Source organism: Ambystoma mexicanum, chromosome 7p (genome assembly GCF_040938575.1).
Source record: "Ambystoma mexicanum isolate Mex_15411 chromosome 7p, UKY_AmexF1_1, whole genome shotgun sequence".
NCBI classification, from domain to species: domain Eukaryota; kingdom Metazoa; phylum Chordata; class Amphibia; order Caudata; family Ambystomatidae; genus Ambystoma; species Ambystoma mexicanum.
Genome location: NC_090939.1, coordinates 281,337,124 through 281,356,614, shown reverse-complemented (window position 1 = coordinate 281,356,614; position 19,491 = coordinate 281,337,124). Strand labels below are relative to the sequence as shown.

Here is a 19,491-nt window from a genome sequence, read left to right as displayed (position 1 = left end):
GGGGTGGAGAAATACATTGTGAAATGACTGCCCCCACTCTCCCTACTGTAATGGCCTAGGCCCGTTGGGCCTCCCAAGGGCGGAAGGAATCTGCCGAAGTTTCTTCATCCGACGGTTTGTCTTGTCCTCCGATCGTTGATTCTTCACCGCTTTGAGACACGGCAGTCGAAAAAGGACAGGAAGAGTAATTATTTTTAAACTTTGATAAAGTAAATGGCGTTAGCTCAAATTGCACTCCGATATAAGCGACCTCTCACGATGGCGGAAAAAAACAATCTGAGGGACCCTGACACATGAAGGACCATGGGTACAGTGGACGTCACACTAGTGGTAGTATTACCGGCTAGGCAGGAGGGTTCGTATGTGAATCCATGCCAGACCCATGCTGGAGAAGAACAAGTTACTTACCAACTGTAACGTTCTTTCAACTGGATGTTCCTCTCACGTATTCCTTATCTTTGATCAATCCATTTCCAGCTTGCTGGCCTCAGAAGAACAAGTTACTTCTTACCTGGTAACGTTCTTTCGATGGGAAGTTCCGACGAATTCCTTATCTTAATCATCTCCAGCTTGCTTGCCTTGGAATTTTTTTTTCAGTAGAGCGCGCTGCGGTCGACGTACCTCGAGCCGATGTCCCTCGACACCCTCCGTATCGGCGCCGATGTTATCATGCGTACAAATAGCCTCGCGCAGATCCGTTGCTCAGTTCTGTTTTGACGTTTAACAGTTGCTTTACATGAATTGGTTATTAACCCTGAAGGAGCGTAAGCTGTAACCACAAGGGAAGTTTTACTGAGGGGATGGATGGGAGGGGCGATAAGGAATACCTCGGAGGAACATCCCATCGAAAGAACGTTACCAGGTAAGAAGTAACTTGTTCTTCGAAGGGATTGTGTCCTCTGACGCATTCCTTATCTTGATAGACTCCCATAGCAGTGGTGTGTAACTGGAAGTGGGAGTAAAATTGCCATGTTTCCCTTCAAGAATGAACAGAGTGCAACACAGCTTTGCCAAATCTAGTTTCTTGGCTAGAGGAGGAATCCAGGTTGTAAAATTTTGTGAAGGTATGTGCAGACGACCATGTGGCAGCCGCACATATGTCTCGAATCGGTACCCCTCTTTGGAGGGCCGAAGAGGCTGCGATGCCCCTGGTTGACTGAGCCCTAAGATTTTGAGGAGGATCTTTCCCTGCCAGTTTGTAACATTCCAGAATGGCCAAAATAATCCATCTGGAAATGGTCTGTTTTGTTATCGGGAATCCCAATTTGTGCCCCGAGTAACCTACGAACAGTGTTTCTGCTTGCCTAATCCCAGAAAATCTGCTGATGTAAAAGCTCAAAGCCCGCCTTGGGACAGGCCTATGTAGCCTTTCTTCCTCTTTCCCCGGAGGGGGATAGAATGAAGGTAAGGTAACCTTCTGAATGATGTGGAATTCAGAAACCACCGTTGGGAGGAAATGAGTCTTCACTTGTAGGACAACTTTGTCTTTATGAAAAATTGTATGAGGGGGTTTACAAGATAGAGCTTGTAATTCGCTCAAGCTCCTAGCAGATGTCAATGCCACTAATAAGACAGTTTTAAGGGTGAGAAATCTTAGCGAACAAGAGTGGAGTAGTTCAAAAGGAGTACCCATCAGGAAATTTAAGACTAAATTTCAGTCCCATAAGGGAACTTGGAATGGTCTTGGAGGATAGACATTGGTTAATCCCTTCAGAAATTGTATTACTAAGGGTAACTTGAAATACGATGGTTCCTCTGAAGTGCGCTTGAAGATCGATAGCGCTGCGAGATAGCCCTTGATAGTGCCAACCTGAAGGCCCTAATTTGCCAAATAGAGTAGAAGAGAACACTGTTGGTGTACCACATGAAAAGGGGTCGATATTCTTTTCTCTACACCAGCTGCAAAATGTGTTCCAACGGCAGCGGTATAAAGTATTTGTTGCTGGCCTTCTGGCCGAAAGCAACACCTCCATGTCGTCATCTGGAAGGCCCGAATCCTTGTATCTCAACCTTTCAGAAACCAAGCGTGCAGGTGGAGAGTCCCGATATCTGGATGGAGAACATGATCTCCCTCTTGCATGGCCTCTGCACAGTGGCAGTGACCCTACGCCTCCTCTTTTGTTGAGGTACTGCATGGCCACTGTGTTGTCCTACATTATAAGGACATTTTTTTCCCCCCTTTACTGATGGCAGGAAAGCTTTCAGTGCTAGCCTGATCACGCTCAGCTCTAATAGGTTGATGTGTAGTCTAGACTCCGATGGAGACCAACGACCACTGATGGTCAAGTCGTTTGCATGGGCTCCCCACCCTGTGAGTGAAGCACCCGTGACTATGGATATCTCCGGCCATGGTTGCCAAAGCGGTTCTCCTTTCAATATGTTCTCCTGACAGGCCCAACACTGAAGGTCTTGTGCTACTCTGTCCGGGACTTGTAGGAGATCTGACATTCTTCTTGAGAATTGTGACCACTAGGTCCTTAGCGCCCACTGGAGAGATATTCTGAGGCGAGCCTATGGCAATAGAAGAACAAGTTACTTTCTTACCTGGTAACGTTCTTTCGATGGGATGGTCCGACGACGTATTCCATATCTATGACAGTAATCACCACAGCTGTGCTGCTTCGGAAACTTTTTCGGCGTCTGCGTCCTGCGTCGATGACGTCGATGCGCCGCCGTCGAGGACCTCCTCCGACGTCCGACGTCATCCGATGTGATAAGTAGGACGCACGACGCCAGTAGCCTCAGTTGTAGTTTTTTCCCCCAGAACGTGTGACAATAGTCAACTGCCAGTCCGACACAAAGCCTTGCGGAACGTAAGCTGCAAACGCAACAGAAATTCTGCAGCGGGGAAGGCAGGGCGGGAGCGATATGGAATACGTCGTCGGACCATCCCATCGAAAGAACGTTACCAGGTAAGAAAGTAACTTGTTCTTCGAGGGGATTGGGTCCTCCGACGTATTCCATATCTATGACAGACTCCCAAAGCAGTACCAAATCAAGGAGGAGGGAAAGAATTTAGAAACAAAATTTAGAATAGCCAATCAAATAGCAGAGCAAAGGACCGCCTTGCCAAAGGCCAGATCCTGCCCTCTGATGGAATCGAGGGAATAATGCCGCACAAATGTATGCACTGAAGCCCAGGTGGCAGCATCACAGATGTTGCGAATAGGAACACCCCTCTGCAGGGCAGTAGATGCAGCCAAGCCCCTGGTAGAATGGGCCCGCAAGCCAGCCGGAGGGTCCTTGCCCGCCAAGCGGTAACACTCCGAGATGGCCAAAATAATCCAGCGGGACAAAGTCTGTTTCGTCACAGCTTGCCCCAAGCGCTTACCAGCGTAACCAATAAAGAGTTGATCGTCCACTCTGACCCGGGACATGCGAGAAACATAAAAGCTCAAAGCTCTCCTAGGATCAAGCCTATGGAGCCTCTCCTCTTCCTTACCAGGATGCGGAGGAGGATAGAATGCCGGAAGAACAATCTTCTGGGCCAAATGAAATTCCGTCACTACCTTCGGAAGAAAAGAAGGACGAACTCGAAGGACAACCCTGTCCTTGTGAAATACAGTGAAGGGTGGCTTAACAGAAAGTGCCTGTAACTCACTCACTCTGCGAGCGGAAGTAACCGCAACTAAAAACACAGTTTTCAAAGTCAACAGCCTCAAAGGGCAAGAATGTAACGGCTCAAACGGAGCACCCATAAGAAACCTAAGAACAAGGTTCAAATCCCAACCGGGCACCAGGAAAGGCGACGGAGGGAACACATTAGTGAGCCCTTTCAGAAACTGTGAAATTAAAGGGATTTTAAAGTAAGAACATTCTTCCGATGAGCGCTTAAAGATGGACAGCGCCGCCAGGTAACCCTTAACGGTACCCACTTGCAAGCCCCTGTGGGCCAAAGAAAGCAAAAAGGACAGAACCATGGGGATGTCACATGCAAAAGGACCCACATTCTGAACTCTGCACCAGTCGCAGAACTTACGCCAACGGCAACGGTACAGAGACTTAGTTGCGGGCCTTCGGGCCGAAAGCAACACCTCCATCACGTCTTCAGGGAGGTCCCAATCCTTAAACCTCAACCTATCAGAAGCCAAGCGTGAAGGTTGAGGGATCCGACCTCTGGATGGAGAACCCGACCCCCCTCCCGTGAGAGCAGATCGTCTCGGTAGGGAAGACGACGTGGAGGGCAGATGGACAAGTCGAGAAGGTCCGGGTACCACGTCCTCCGAGCCCACGCCGGAGCAATGAGGATCATCCGGGAACCGAACTTCCGTAACCTCCGCAGCACTTGCGGGATGACGGGGACCGGAGGAAACGCGTACAGCAGCGGGAACGACCACTCCACCACGAACGCGTCTCCTAAGGCTCCTTTTGGAGGAAATTCCCGCGAGCAAAACCTTTCGCACTTCCGGTTGACACTGGAGGCAAAGAGATCCACTTGAGGGGTCCCCCAAAGGGCGAAGATCTCCAGGAGAATCTCCTGAGCCAACTCCCACTCGTGAGAGATCGTGCTCTGCCTGCTCAGAGCGTCCGCCGTCACGTTCTCGACTCCGGCCAGATGAACTGCCGAGATCGAAACTTCCTGCTGGATGGCCCAGAACCCGAGCTGCATCGCCTCCCTGCACAGAGGAAGTGACCCTGCCCCCCCCTTTTTGTTGAGGTAGTGCATGGCCACCGTGTTGTCCGACAGGATCAGGACACTCTTCCCTCGCACAGTCGGCAGAAAAGCCTTCAGGGCTAGCCTGACGGCCCTCAGCTCCAACAGATTGATATGGAGTCTGGACTCCGACGGAGACCAACGACCGCTGACTGTCAGCCCGTTGGCATGAGCTCCCCATCCCGTGAGGGATGCATCCGACACGATCGTCACCTCCGGCCAGGGAAGCCAAAACGGAGCCCCCTTCATCAAGTTGCCTTCGACGGCCCACCACAGAAGGTCCCGGGCGACCGAGGGCGGCACCTGAATCGGGTCCGACATCCTGCCGGAGGACTGCGACCATTGCATCTTGAGTGCCCACTGCAAAGATCTCATTCGCAGGCGAGCCTCTGGCACCAGAAGAATGCAGGATGCCATGAGGCCGAGCAACCTCAAGAACTCTAACGCTGGGAGCGTCTGGGCATGCTGAAACTTGCGCACCATCTGCTGAATGTGAAGAGCCCTCACCTGGGGAGGAAAACACTGCCCCAGGGAAGTGTCGAGCACTGCTCCGATGTACTGGAGCCTCTGCGTTGGCGTCAAATGGGACTTCTTTAAATTGAGGGAGAAGCCCAGCCTGTGAAGGGAGTGGCAGGCGACGGACAGATGATCCAGGACCTGCTCGGGAGAGCTCCCCCTGATCAACCAATCGTCCAGGTAGGGGTAGACGTGAATCCCCCCTTGCCTGAGATGCGCTGCCACCACCACCATGAGCTTGGTGAAAACCCTCGGGGCGGAGGTCAAACCGAACGGCAGGACCCGAAACTGAAAGTGCGAGTCGCCAACCGCGAACCTCAGGTACTTCTTGTGCTTGGGATGGATCGGCACATGGAAGTAAGCATCCTTGAGGTCGAGTGACACCAACCAGTCCTGAAGCTGAAGGGCCTGGAGGACTTGAGAGAGAGTAACCATCTTGAACTTGTCCTTCCTGAGGAGTTTGTTCAAACCGCGCAAGTCCATGATGGGTCTCAATCCCCCGTCTTTCTTGGAAATCAAAAAATAAGGGGAATACCATCCCTTGTTCCTCTCCGCTACAGGCACCAGTTCTATGGCGCCTTTCTCCAGCAGGGCTTGAATTTCCTGCGCAAGGAGCGGATCCGGACACTTCAAAGAGAGGTTCCCCGGTGGATTGTCGCGAGGCCTGTGCCGAAAGGGAAGACAGTAGCCGTGGGTTATGATCTCCAGAACCCACACATCCGAAGTAATGGCACGCCACTCTACAAGATGCTGCGCCAGCCTTCCCCCAACCGGCGAACCATGGGACAAGGCCTCATGACTGAGTAGGAGCGGCTGCGGCGTTACCTGAGGGCAAAGAGGCAACTGCCCGAGCGGCCTTGGCACCACGGGTACCCTGTCGTCCACCTCTGGTACCCCTGCGTTGGCCCCTTTGACTGCCAGCTCCTCTCGCTCTACCAAAGGACGAGTAATAGCGAAAGGAGCCACCCCTCCACTGCTGTCCCCTAGGACGAAAAGGCGGAGGTTGGCGAACTGCAGCGCCCAACGACTTCGCTGCAGCTTTTGAGGTCTGCAAACTCTCAAGGCTCTCGTCAGCCTTGCTGCCAAAAAGATGTTCACCATCAAAGGGCATGTTGAGGAGCCGGGACTGCACATCAGGAGCAAACCCCGACTTCCGCAACCACGCAAACCTGCGTATCACGGTGCTCGCCGCCATGGACCTACTGACGCATTCAGCTAAGTCCAAACCCGACTGAACGGACTCACACATGGCATCCTTACCATCCTGGACCAAAGCAAGGAAACCAACCCGTTCGTCCCCTTCGGGAATATGTTCAGCCGCTAACGCAACACAGTTCCACAGAGTGTGCGTGAAACGTGACAAGGCACAAATGGAGTTGGCCGCCTGAAGCGCCATACCACCAGAAGAAAACACCTTCGCCCAGCCATCAAAACGTTTGTCGTCCCTATCAGGAGGGATGGTAGGGTACGACGCCTGCTTTGCCGGGGCCGTGGCCGCCTGCACCACCAAACTTTCCGGAGTGGGGTGCCTGGTCAAGTAGCAGGGGTCGCCACTGGCTGGACGGTATTTCCGCGACAAGGATCTGCCCACTGCCGGGAGACTCTCCGGAGCAGTCCAAGCCGCCGCCACCCTACGCTGTAAAGCCATATGGAATGGCAGAACCGGGTCAGATGGGGGACCAACATCAAGGATGTCCGTCAGATCATCCTGCACAAACTCCCCTGGGGGAGCAGACCATCCCAGATACTCAGACACCCTAGCCATAAGGCGCCGGTATGAGGAATCGGCATGGGAGCCAGGCTCAGGCCGACCAAATTCCACCTCCGGAGAGGTGTCCAGACCACTAGCATCATGCAGCGACTGCCTCAAATCGTCAAATTGACTATGGCCCGAGACAATGTCATCCGGCACCTGATCAGGAACCAGGCCAACCGAATCCTCATCCGCCTCCGAAATACAATCCAAGAGGTGGAAAGGCACCTGAGAGTGCCTGCTCTTAGCCAGAGCCTTCCTAGGGGGTACACCCGAGACACGGGGCACCTCCGACACGAAAGGCGTCGATGGCGTCGAGCGAATCGGCGCCGCCGCCGAGAAAACCGGCAACGGCGCCGAGAGGATCGGCAACGGCGCCGAGAGGATCGGCGTCGACGTCGAGGAAATCGGCGTCGACGTCAGATGCAGCGCCTCCAATATCGGCGGCGTCGACACAGCCCTCGAAGCCGGAGCCCCGAGCGTGTCCCTCGACGACCTGAACGTCGACGGCTTCGACGACTTCCTCGGAGCCGGAGCCTCGAGAAAGCCTGTCGACGCCCTCGACGCCTCAGACGTCGATGTCTTCCTCGAAGACATCACAGGTGCACACGGTCTCGATCGCGTCGAGGACCGGGACCTGGAACGGGTACGGCGAGAACGAGCCTCCTTGTCCGAACGGGACCTCTCCCGTGACTCGTGCCGACCACTCTTGCGAGCGGCGTCTCTCGACCTCACACGGCCGACCCCACTCGGGGGCGCGGACGGTTGAGTACCCTGCGACTCAAGAATCGCCAACATTTTCTTCCCGAAGGAAGCCCATTCCTCCGGCGTCGCACGGCTGGTGGGATAACCGACGTGCCGGGCAGAGTCCTCGGAAGAGGACCTGGAAGGCGACCGGTGACGGCGCTTCCGAGAACGCCTCGAAGAGGCAGAGGAGTGGCGAGACCGACTCCTAGAAGAAGACCGACGAGACCTCCGACGATGACGCGGAGAGTCACCCCTCGAATCATCCGTCGAAAGCCCCGCCGACTTCGACTTCCGGGGCTTGGACACCCGACCTACCGACAATTTCTTCTTACGTTCGCGTAAGGCCTTGGAAGTGAGCGACAGGCAGTCGACACAGTCATCCGTGTCGTGGGCCTCCCCGAGGCACCAGAGGCAGGCGTCGTGCGAGTCAGTCACCGACATCTTGGACCCACACACCCCGCACTTCTTGAAGCCCGGACGCGGGGTTGAAGACGAAGTGGAAGACATCGCTGCGAAGGAATATTCACAAACGAACAGGCTCGAAGAACCAGAAAGAACAGAACTCCAAAGAGTCGAGGCTAGAACCGAGAAACACGAAGCAACACGTTCGCGGAAAAAACGGAACTGAGGCTACTGGCGTCGTGCGTCCTACTTATCACATCGGATGACGTCGGACGTCGGAGGAGGTCCTCGACGGCGGCGCATCGACGTCATCGACGCAGGACGCAGACGCCGAAAAAGTTTCCGAAGCAGCACAGCTGTGGTGATTACTGTCATAGATATGGAATACGTCGGAGGACCCAATCCCCTCGAAACAAACATTCAGATTGCCATGAGGCCGAGCAACCTTAAAAAAGTCGAAGGCTGGTAGACGCTGGGCATTTTGAAACCTGGTGACCATCAGTTGAATATCTTTAGCCCTCACCACTGGTGGCGAGGCTTTTCCCAGGGATGTGTCCAGGACTGCTCCAATGAACTGGAGTTTCTGTGACGGTATCATCTGTGACTTCTTTAAGTTGAGGGAGAAGCCCAGCTTGTGTAGGAAGTGGCAAACAATCTAGATGGATCTGAGCTTGTTCCGGGGACATTGCTCTGATCAACCAGTCGTCCAGATAGGGGTAGACATGAATCCCTTCCCTCCTTAGACTTGCTGCAACAACCGCCATTATCTTGGTGAAGACCCTCGGGCGGAGGTCAGCCCAAATGGCAGAACCCGAAATTGACAGTGAGAGCTGCCAATGGCGAACCTCGGGTACTTCCTGTGTTTGAGATGGATTGGCACGTGAAAGTAAGCATCCTGAAGGTCCAGAGATACCAACCAATCCTGAAACTGGAGGGCCTGAAGGATCTGAGAAAGGGTTACCATCTTCAACTTGTTTTTCCTGAGGAATGTGTTCAATTCTCGCAAGTCCAAGATGGGTCTCAATCCGCCATCGTCCTTTGGTATTAGAAAGTAAGGGGGAATACCAACCCTTGTTCCTCTCTGCTACAGGTACAGGTTCTATGGCACCTTTCTCTAGCAGGTCTGAAATCTCCTGCATAAGGAGCGGGTTTTGAAACGTCAAAGAGTTGTTCCCCGGTGGATGACTTGGTGCGTAGGAAAGGCAGGCAGTAACCTTGGGCAATTGTCTCCAATGCCCAAGCATCTGACGTAATAGCCTGCCATTCTGTCAGATGTTGTTAACCTGCCTCCTACTGGTGTTTTGTGTGGCGAGACCTCAGAGTGGCTTAGAAGCGGCTGACGCAGATGCTGAGGGTAAAGCAGCACCTGCTGACGCAGGCTTGGTACCTTTGACCCGTCCACCACGGGTGAATCGTCTCTGGCTCCTTGGAGCTGGCTGCCCTCTGCCTTTTCCGAATGCAGAGTAAGAACGAAAGGGCTTCCCCCTCCAGGATGAACCTGTGGGGCGATTTGTAGTTTGACGAATTGCAGCCCGAAGAAACTTTGCTGCCGCCTTTGAGGTTTGCAATTTTTCCAGACGGTCATCAGCTTTCTTGCTAGAGAGGTGCCGTCAAAGGGCATATTCAGAAGTCTGGCTTGTACATCAGGAGCAAAACCAGATTTCAGCTACCACACAAATCTGCGGATTGTGGTTCTCGCCGCCATGGCTCTGCTGATGCCGTCAGCAGAGTAGAGACCTGTTTGGAGGGACTCGCACATCGCATCCATTCAAGCCTTGATATTCAAGAATGCGCCTCGTTCCTCTCCTCCTGGGAGACGGTCAGCTGCCGATGAAGGACACTCCCAAAGGGTGTGGCTGAATCTCGCTAGCATGCAAGTGGCATTAATAGAATTAAGTGCCACGCTGAAAAGATCTTTTTAGACATGGCATCAAATCTTTTGTCGTCTATTTTGTGGTATAGAGGGGTATGCCGATTTACTACTCAACAACGTAGTAGTAGATTTTGAGTAGTAGATTTACTACTCAACAACGTCGCTGCCTGCACTACTAAACTCTCTGGGGTTGGTGTTTACTTAAATATACAGGGTCTGAGGCCGACGCACTGTACCACAGAGTTTTTTCTATTTACTGAAGGGATAACCTCCGGTGTTTCCCAATTTGCAGTTATTTTTCTCTGCAATGCTGCGTGAAAAGGAACTACAGGGTCTTCTTGAGGCCTTTATCTAAGATGTCTGTTAGATCACCTTGTTGGAAAGAGGGTGGAGTTGTCCACCCCATAAATTCCATAATTCTTGCCATAAGGGCTCTGTAAGGCATTTCTGCATGCTCTCCAGGTTCTGGTCTGGCCAAATCCGCCTCTGGAGAGGCATCTATGCCACTGGCATCTTGTAAAGATTCCAGACGATCTCTCAATCTAGTCTCCTCAGATATTAGCTCCTCTGGTATAGGAATTCTTGTAGTTTGTAAACCAAAAGCCCTCTCATTATCAGAGTCTTCTCCTTCCTCAGAGGATGAAGCTCTGAAAAGTCAGAGCGTGGATAAGGGGTAAAACCCATTTCAAGAGAAGAGGGTGCCAAATTGGTGGACACTGCTTGAGATAAGGTTGTAGTTGTCGAAGTAGACGTCATAGGACTAGACAAACTTAGAAATGGCACCGAAAAATTCAAAACATATCTTTATGTCGAGAGAATCAGGATGTCGATGTCTATATTGTCAACGCCACTTTCGACAACTTGGGCGGGACCTTCAACACATCAAGTGCTGATGGTGCGGTTGGGGCCTGAGGCTTCGAGGGCCCCTCCTTCATGCGGGTCGCCGTCTGTGTTGAGGACACAGACTTGCGCGTCGAAAGTACCTTCAATGATGGCGTCTATGACGCAGTCTTATTCGAAGAATTCCTGTCCTTACTCAAGGGTTCGTGATGCTCTCGGTGGTTTTTGTTTGCCCGGTTCAACGACTCTGCGTTTTTGTTTTTCGGGTCTTTCATCTGGGGTATCACCTCTAGGCATCTCCGAGGGGGACAAGGCCACATTCTCGAACGAAGACCCTAAGATTTTCTTGCAAAATTTCTCCCACTTCGCTGGAGAGCTGTGTTTAGGGGGGCAGGTGACCCTTTCTGGGGAATTAGAGTATGAAGAGGAAGGAGATCTATGACACCTCTTAGAATGACACGATCGCGAAGAGTGGTGGGAACCGCTTCCAGATCTCGATCGGGAATGTTTCTTTCGATGATGATGAGATGAATGTCTCGACTCAGCCGAGGACAATTTCAAAGGGGTAAAAGATTTAACTGTCTTACCTCTTTCTACCTTCCCCCTATGATCCTTCAAGGCTTTCTCCGTCATGGACATACAGCCCTCACATCCCGAACACTGGTGCTCTGATCCCAGGCACCACAAACGGATCCTGCGAGGATCTGTTAATGACATCTTTTTTCCACAATCTCGAAATTTTTTGAAGCCGGATCGTGGCGTCGAAACGGACGAAGATGCCATCGTAGGATGAAGATTTTTTCAAGAATTTAGTGAAGAACCGAGCGCTGCGTCTCTGAGGCTTCCGAAGTGCGGAAAAACAGACCTAAGCAACGGACGCTGCGCGAGACTATTTATACCTATGGTGATGTCGGCACCGATAGAGAGGCCTTCGAGGGACACCGACTCTAGGGACATCAACGCACAGCGCCCGCTATTGTGAAAATTATTTCCGAGGCCAGCAAGCTGGAAATGGATTTATCAAAGATAAGGAATACGTGGGAGGACACAATCCATTTGAACAACAGTTACAGGTAAGTAGCTTGTTCTTCCCTCCAGCATGGGGTCTGGCATGGATTCACATGCTGATGAATAAAGAAAACATAGCAGTACAAACATGGCCAACCATGGGAGGTGGCAAGGCTCAACATTAACCATCTCAACATTAAGCATCTCTTACCTCCTCACCAGGCTCACCTTAAAGCGAGCAGGTTGTGCAGCACTGCTTGGCTGACTCTGGACTCCTCCCTGGAATCCCTGTCGACGCAGTAGAATCTCATGAAGGTGTGCGTTGACCTCCACGTAGCAGCCGTGCAGATGTAAAGCAGGGGCACACCAGACAGGAACGCCATAGTTACAGCGATCGCTCTGGCCCAACGGGCTCTCGGACTGCCAGGCAACACTCGGTTTGCTTGGAGAGGGCCTTCCAATGGTTCACAGAGCCAAAGTTCAAGAAAAGTTGTGAAGTCTTCTGGAAAAACACTGTGCGGTCCACATAGAACTTCAGCGCTCGAGGCACATCCAGCAAGTGCAAAGTCCTCTAGACCAGCGACAAGGGTGTTGGAAAAAAACACAGGCAACACCAAGGGCTTGTTTAGATGAAAGTAAAACAGCACCTTGGGCATGAAGGAGGGGTGCGCCCGCAGCACCACCCTTGTGTCGTGAAATGTCAAATAAGGTGGCTTACAGGACAGGGTCTGAATCTCACCCACTCGTGCAGATGTGATGGCCACAAGCAACACTGTCTTCCCAAACAAGAACTTCAGTGGCACTGTCTACATAGGTTCGAATGGAGGGCCCATGAGCCTAGTCGGCACCTCATTGAGTTTCCATGCCGGGGCTGGAGCGTTCACCGGCGGGAACAAACAAAACAGTCCCTTGACAAACTCTTTAACCAGACGGTGAGACCATAGCGATAACCATCCCAGAGATCTGGTGTAGCGGGAGATAGCCGTCAGATGAACTTTGATGGAAGCACGGGCCAGTCCTGCATTGACCAACGACCACTAATACAGTAGCACCAGCGGAGGTGTGACTCGTAGAAGGTCGCACTTCTGTGCACGGCACCAAACGGCGGACCTCTTCCATTTATGTCTGTAGCATTTAAGAGTAGATGATGCTCTGGCCTTGGCAAGTACCTCCTTTCAATCCGCTGAGAGGTTGTAACACCCGAACTCTAATGCTGCAGGAGCCAGGCCTTCAGATTCAGCCATCCTGGGTCGTGGTGCAGAATTTCGCCTCCTTCTCTGGCCAGAAGATCCGCGACCACCGGAAACTAGACTGGAGAGAACGCAGACTTGTTGAGAAGGTCCGGGTACCAGATCTGCCTGGGCCATGCTGGTGCGACGAGCATCATCCTGCGCCGGGACCGTCTGAGTTGATCAACTAGTCGAAAAAGCAACGGAGGGAATGCATACAGAAATAGGCCGTCCCAGGGGAATGAGAATGCGTCCCCCATACTCCCTGGTTCGGGGAAACCTGCTGGCGAACCTCTGGCACTTGGTGTTAGTCGTGGACGCAAATAGATAAATCTGGGGATTGCCCCATCTGTGAAACAGATGATCCACTTGGTCCTGCCGAAGCTCCCACTCGTGACAAGAGCGCAGTGCCCTGCTGAGCGAGTCGGTGACTGTGTTCTTCACTCCTGCCAGATGAAACGGGATGAGGAACAACCCCTGGGCAACGGGCCAGTGACATAGGTCCTGTGCCACTTTGGAGAGCGCTGGGGATCTGGTGCCCCTCCGCTTCCTGATGTAAAACATCGTGGTGGTATTGTCCGTGAAGACCCGCACCACCTTGCCCTTGAGGGACGTAAGCAAAGACTTGAGGGCCCAAAACACTGTCTGCAGCTCCAACACATTGATGTGCAACGCCTTCTCCTCTGGTAGCCACCGGCCTCTAGTGTGAAGACTTCCGGTGTGAGCTCCCCATCCTTCCAGGGAGGCGTCTGTTGTAACCGTCTCCTGGTGCGGTGGGGTCTGGAAATCTGCGCCGCCGGACAGATGTGCTCAAACTCCCCACCACTGTATTGCTTGACGGAAACTCACGTCGAGTGTGATCTTGTCCTTGAAGCGTCCCGACACTTGTATCCAATGAGCATAGAGGAACTCCTGTAGGGGACGCATCTGTAGCCTGCACAGCCGAATGAGGTAGCTGCATGACGACATCATGCTGAGCAGAGACTTGATGGACTGCACATTGGCGATCTTCAGAGCCAACAGCTGTTGTACCTTGCCCAAGAAGGCCGTTATCCTCTCCTCCGACGGTGACGCCAGGCACAACACTGTTGAGTCGGGATCGCAAAAACAGCACGTCCTGTGATCGAGTCAAGCAGAACTTTGCAAAGTTCACAGAGAACCCCAGATCCGTCAGTAGGCGAACGGTCCTTGCTGTGTGGTCGACAGCAATCTCCTTCGAGCAGGCCCAGATGAGCCAGTTGTCCAGATAAGGGCAGATGTGAATCCCCCATAGTCGCAGCTGTGCCGCCACTGGCGTCTGGCACTTGAAGAATCTTGGCACTGACTTCAATCCAAAGGGAAAGGCCTTGAATTGGTAGTGCTTCCCTTGAACCGCGAAACGCAGGAACTTGCGGTGCCCCTTGTGGATGGGGGAAGTACGCATTCTCTAAGTCCAGCGAATAGAGGAAGTCACCCTCTTCCAGCTGTCCGAGCACATGCTGAAGAGTGACCATGCAGAATTTTTGGGACTTGGATTTGTTTAGGCGACAAAGGTTGAGGATGGGCCTCCAGCCCCCGGTCTTCTTTTTGACGAGGAAGTACCTGGAGTACACTTCTCAGCCTCTTTGGGACAAGTTCTATTGTGCCTTTCCTTAACATGGCCTGAAACACCAGCAGCAGCTGAGGGGCGCAGTTCTCCTGCCGGGCACCGGTGGTATTAGGGCACACTTCTGTTGAAATTCCAGGATGTGTCCGTAGGCGAGTGTCCAGCACCCAACGGTCAGTGGAGATGGTCTTCCACACGCTGATGAAGTTTGCAAGCCGGCCTCCCACCGGGGTGCTCGGGTGGGGGCCCGAGGCCATGGCCGGTTCAATCCCGCTTGGACATCGAAGGGCCGCCTTGGGGACCGTGGTGACAACACCCTCCTCTATCTACCACAGATCCAGTACACCCCATCTTCCATGGAGTACTGGAAAGGGTTAACTCATATCCCTTTGTATCTGTACCTCTTAGAGCATGGTTTTGCTCTTAACATTTAGACTTGGCTGGTGGCAGTGGTATCTACCCTAACTATTCTATCGCGGTTATATTAGATAAACGTGGTACTGTTCTTGGCTATTATATTAGCCTCGAACATAAAACCTGCTTGAACAAATAGTCTTTCTTTTGGCTCCGGTTGGGTTTATTCGCCATTTCTTTTTGGTAAAGTCCGTCTTGTGTTTTACTTTGCGCAGCAAACTAGGTTTGCCTTCTTTGGTCACTGTCTTTTGGCGGGCTTCTGCTCAGAAGCCCTCCTCAAGGCGCCTGGATGTCTAGGAGGGCTGAATGTGAGGGAGGGGTGCAGTCACTCCCTGAACAGGGTATCCTAGGAAACCTAAGTCGCACTTTGTCATGATTGGCCAGGGTAGTTGTCCGGGCTGGACAACCCCCCTGCTGTGTGAATGGGGGTTTTCCGCATAAAAGGCAGGCCATTTGGGCTAGAAGTCAGAATCACCACTGGAACTACAAGGGACGAAAGAGAAGCGGAGAGAATGACAGCTGTTGCAACTACCCCGTCCAGGTGAAGCCCTGCTGCAGTCCTGAGCTATCTTCCCTTCGACGACTCAGAAGAACCAGTCCGGAGTCTTCTTCCCTTGAGCTTGGTGGGGATAACCAGCTCATCTTCCACAGCCAGAGGATCCTCTTCCTTGGTCGAAATCGCTGCACGTTGCTGTAGTGGTCCGGATAGCCACCTGAAGAGCCTCTCCTGTTTTTAAGGAGCGCACCTTTTATTCATTCCTCGTCGCTGCTGCCGGCTTCATCCCTGTGTGGTGCAGACCCCCTTCAGATGACGTACTTCACAACAAAGCTCCAGGAATCATGGGTCTGCAGGAAACCAACAGGAACAACAGCCAGGGCACCAGCTGCACCATTGGAACAAGGTACTGTGTTCTACTTGTGGAAACTGGGTGAATCCCTTTTCTTCATTTCCAAGGCTTGCCCTTGTCTTCCCTCCCCTCCTTATAACTTTTGCTTCCGAACATTGACAATATCTAAGTACTTTTGGCTACGTTGAATCGTGAACTGTGTGATCTTCGGCAACAGGCCCCGGGTGGCTTTCGACCCTGGTTCTGGCCCTTTGACTTTTGAACTCCTGTCTGAGTGTTTGATTCTGCCTGCCTAACCAAAATATTGCCTTTGATTTTTGCCTCCAACTCCCTCTGGGCATCTCAGGTGCTAAGAGTGTTTTTGCCCCAGTAGCATTTCATGTCACGGATACGCGTTTATTTAGTAGACCGAACTGTCAGAAAGTGATCGCAATCGTATTCCCGGTAACATGTATTGTTCCAAACACCGGTTCATTCAACACAGGGTACTTACCTTGAGACTTACTATACAAAGTGAATTGGTTAGTTGCAGTATAATTAACGTGTGGTTTTTATTTGAGTTTAATAGAAGTGTTGTGTTTATAACGAATGGTTTAAAAATAAATGTACTTCTATTTTTTTACCTAAAACCGTGAGTCAGTGTTTGCTTGAGTCACAGTAATTGTGGTCCCTTTGTGTAATCTCTGCTACTGCTCATATACTCTGGAGATAAGCCTGGCTGCTGCGCCACTGCTACCACTCCACTGCTACCACTCCGACTTAGTAGTACAGGCTTGTACCAAAGGTAAAACTTTTATTGCCACCTGTAGTCTTAATTGTGTGTAGTGGTCCCTAAGGGCACTGCACGGGATTCTGCCTAACACTCTTCACCTCCCTGCGCTGATTTAGGAAGCCCTCCTACTCCGGAGCGAGCTTAAAAAGTTCAGATGCTCTGGAGATCAAGTGGAACAAACCAATCTTGCAATAGAAAAAAAAGGGACTAAGGCCACCCCACCTTGTGGACACTGGCCGTGAAAGCATCCAGCACACTAATGACGGATCACTACTAGTGGTCTGTATACTAGAGAGCACCCAGGCTACACGTGGCATAGCTAAAATTAACATGACCTTTTTCTTATCCTTGAGGTCTTACAAATTGACTTCATACCGACAGTTGTACATTCAGTTACTTTGTAACGTGAGTTAGTACATATTGGTGACTGAGAATGTGGTCAGAGTGACCTAGCATCTATCTCGTCGAATTTGTCCTGCAGGACCGTCTCGGCGGCCTTCGCCAGAGATGCCGCCACCCCCTCGATGGAAGGCTGGGCCTTTGCCGGGTGCACCTGGGCCTTCAAAGTCAGGGCCGGAGCCTTGTCCTGCTTGGCCTTCTCCTTAGGGGGAGGGTCCAAGCCCTGCTCGAACCCCCCCCCCCACGAGACTTCTCCTGTAGGACGGACTTGGGCCTCTCCTTGAGCTTGCCTGGATAGTCCGACTTCCCCTTGGCCGATGATCCTGAGCTTTGACTGGTGACGGAGGCTGGAGACAACAAACGCGCCCTGGCCGCTGAGGAGCCCGTCGCAACGGGTGGTAGTAGACTCAGTGCTTAACCTTCAGTTGGACCCCAGCAGGAGGGGTTCCCTCAAAGGTCTTTAAAGCCTGATCAGCCATTTTGGAACTGGGAGAGGCATGCTGCTGGGACCCACCCGAGCACAGGCCTTGGCCTGTAGGCACTCATTAAGCCGCCTGTGCCGATCCTCCATTGTGCGAGGGACCATCTCCTGGCAAACCGCACAATCATCCTCCTCGTGCTTCGGGTATAGGCAGTAAAGGCATTCGGAATGCTTGTCGTCCGAAAAGACATTCCGTGAGCTGGAGCAGATCTTGGACAGGGGCGCTAAATCGTTCTCTGAAACACTTGTGTACGAGCGTGATGCAAATAAAATATATCTTATAATACTGCTTTTCCGAAATGGTCCACGCAGCGTAGGCCTGAAAGAATCTTCTGGAATCCTCCACGAAGAAACTCGACGAAATTCGCCCTTGAGGGGCGCTGAAGAATCCGAAAACGGGTCCCCGTTAATCGGATAAGTTGATCGATGGAGCAAAAGGCTCGATTGACTGAAAAATAGAGTAATACTCTTTGCGAAAAAAATGCAGGAAAAGCTCAAGAGCTAAACACAAGGACTCGCAACACTTGAATGTGAGGTAGACATCTGAAGATGGCTGCCAGAGGAGGAGCTTCGGTAGAGGATTGGCAGGGGGCAGTATGACCCAGAGCTCAGTGATTGGTTATTAGGGGAAACGGTTCAGAAATTAAACTGAAACTGATTAGTTTCTTTACCGAGGATTCCCAACCTGACGACGGCGACTATTCATAAGCATGTGAATCCATGCCAGACCCCATGCTGGAGAATAGGAATGTACAGATTCAATGCACGACATACAGAGTACTATGGAAAAAAAAATTTATTGAGGAGAATTACTGGACCAGATCAAATATGAGAATATTGAGTGAGGTGTTGAGAGTATGGCAGGAAGGTGTGTTTTTATATAAATGTTTATAATATAGAAAGTGATGGTAAACAAGAGCTACAATGTATTCCTGCAGAGGCAGCAGTATGTTAAGTAGGTTGTAAACTGGCCATGCAAGAAGGGTGACTGCAGAATCCCTTGTAAGGCAAGAAGAACAGTTTTGGATGAGCTATGCGAGTATCCAGTGATCAAGTTGAAGAGTATATAAAGGCGCCTGCTTGCCAGTCAGCAGGAGCCAGCCAAGGAAGACAGAATGCTGATCGGAGGGGGCAGAGTCCTCTGCCCTTCCCCCATCCTCATCTTTGTACAGATTAAAGTTTATCTTTGCAAGATGAAGACTTGTGGCCTTAATTCCCTAAAGGGGTGTATTTACTCTGGTGTGAGCATGATTAGGCGTACCAGTATTTTAGGGGTACCCCTGTAAATTGGGCTAACTTTCAGTACCCCAGACCAGAAAGCCGCCGAGGCGGTCCGTGGCTCTAGTGAAGTGAGTTCTGGGGGCCAATCGTAATGGCCTGTTGGCCTTAGAGTGGCAGGAGATTGTAGATGGAACCCATCTTCTAATGCCCTGTTTTGATATGATCTTCCTTTGTTGGATGGACCAAAGGCTACAAACAGCTGCTTAGTCGATCTAAAAAATTGTGTGCAATCCAAGTAATATTTCAATGCCCTTTTGACATCCAGAGTGTAGAGCCTTTTCTGATGGTGAAGTAGCATTTGTAAAGAATGTGGGTAAAGTTATGGTAGCATTCCTATGAAACTCTGAATGTACTTTACGAATGAAATGAGGATTAGTGGAGAGAACCACTTTGTCTCTCATGAACCTTAGATACGGATGGTTTCGAACTAAGGCTTGGAGCTCTAGAAGATGTAATGGCCACTAAAGAAGCCACCTTCCAAATTAGAAATTTGATGTGGGTTGTATACAAGGGTTCGAAAGGAGGCTTCACAAGCCCTGCTAGGATCAGGTTAGACTCCATACAGGAGGAATCGATTTCTTTGGTGGGAAGGTACGAAAAAGGTGGTTTAAGAAGTGTTTGATTAGCCTGTCACTGTAGAGCAGAGATTGCCGATAAGTGCACTTTGATGCAAGAGACCGCCAGAACCT

The 19,491-nt window shown here is 51.5% G+C and overlaps 1 protein-coding gene across 2 annotated transcripts in view; it reads right to left on the bottom strand.

Annotated features, from left to right (window-relative positions):
* SCAF4 (SR-related CTD associated factor 4) overlaps positions 1-19,491 on the bottom strand; it is a 1,175,829-nt gene that overhangs the window by 924,235 nt on the left and 232,103 nt on the right. The window lies entirely within an intron of this gene.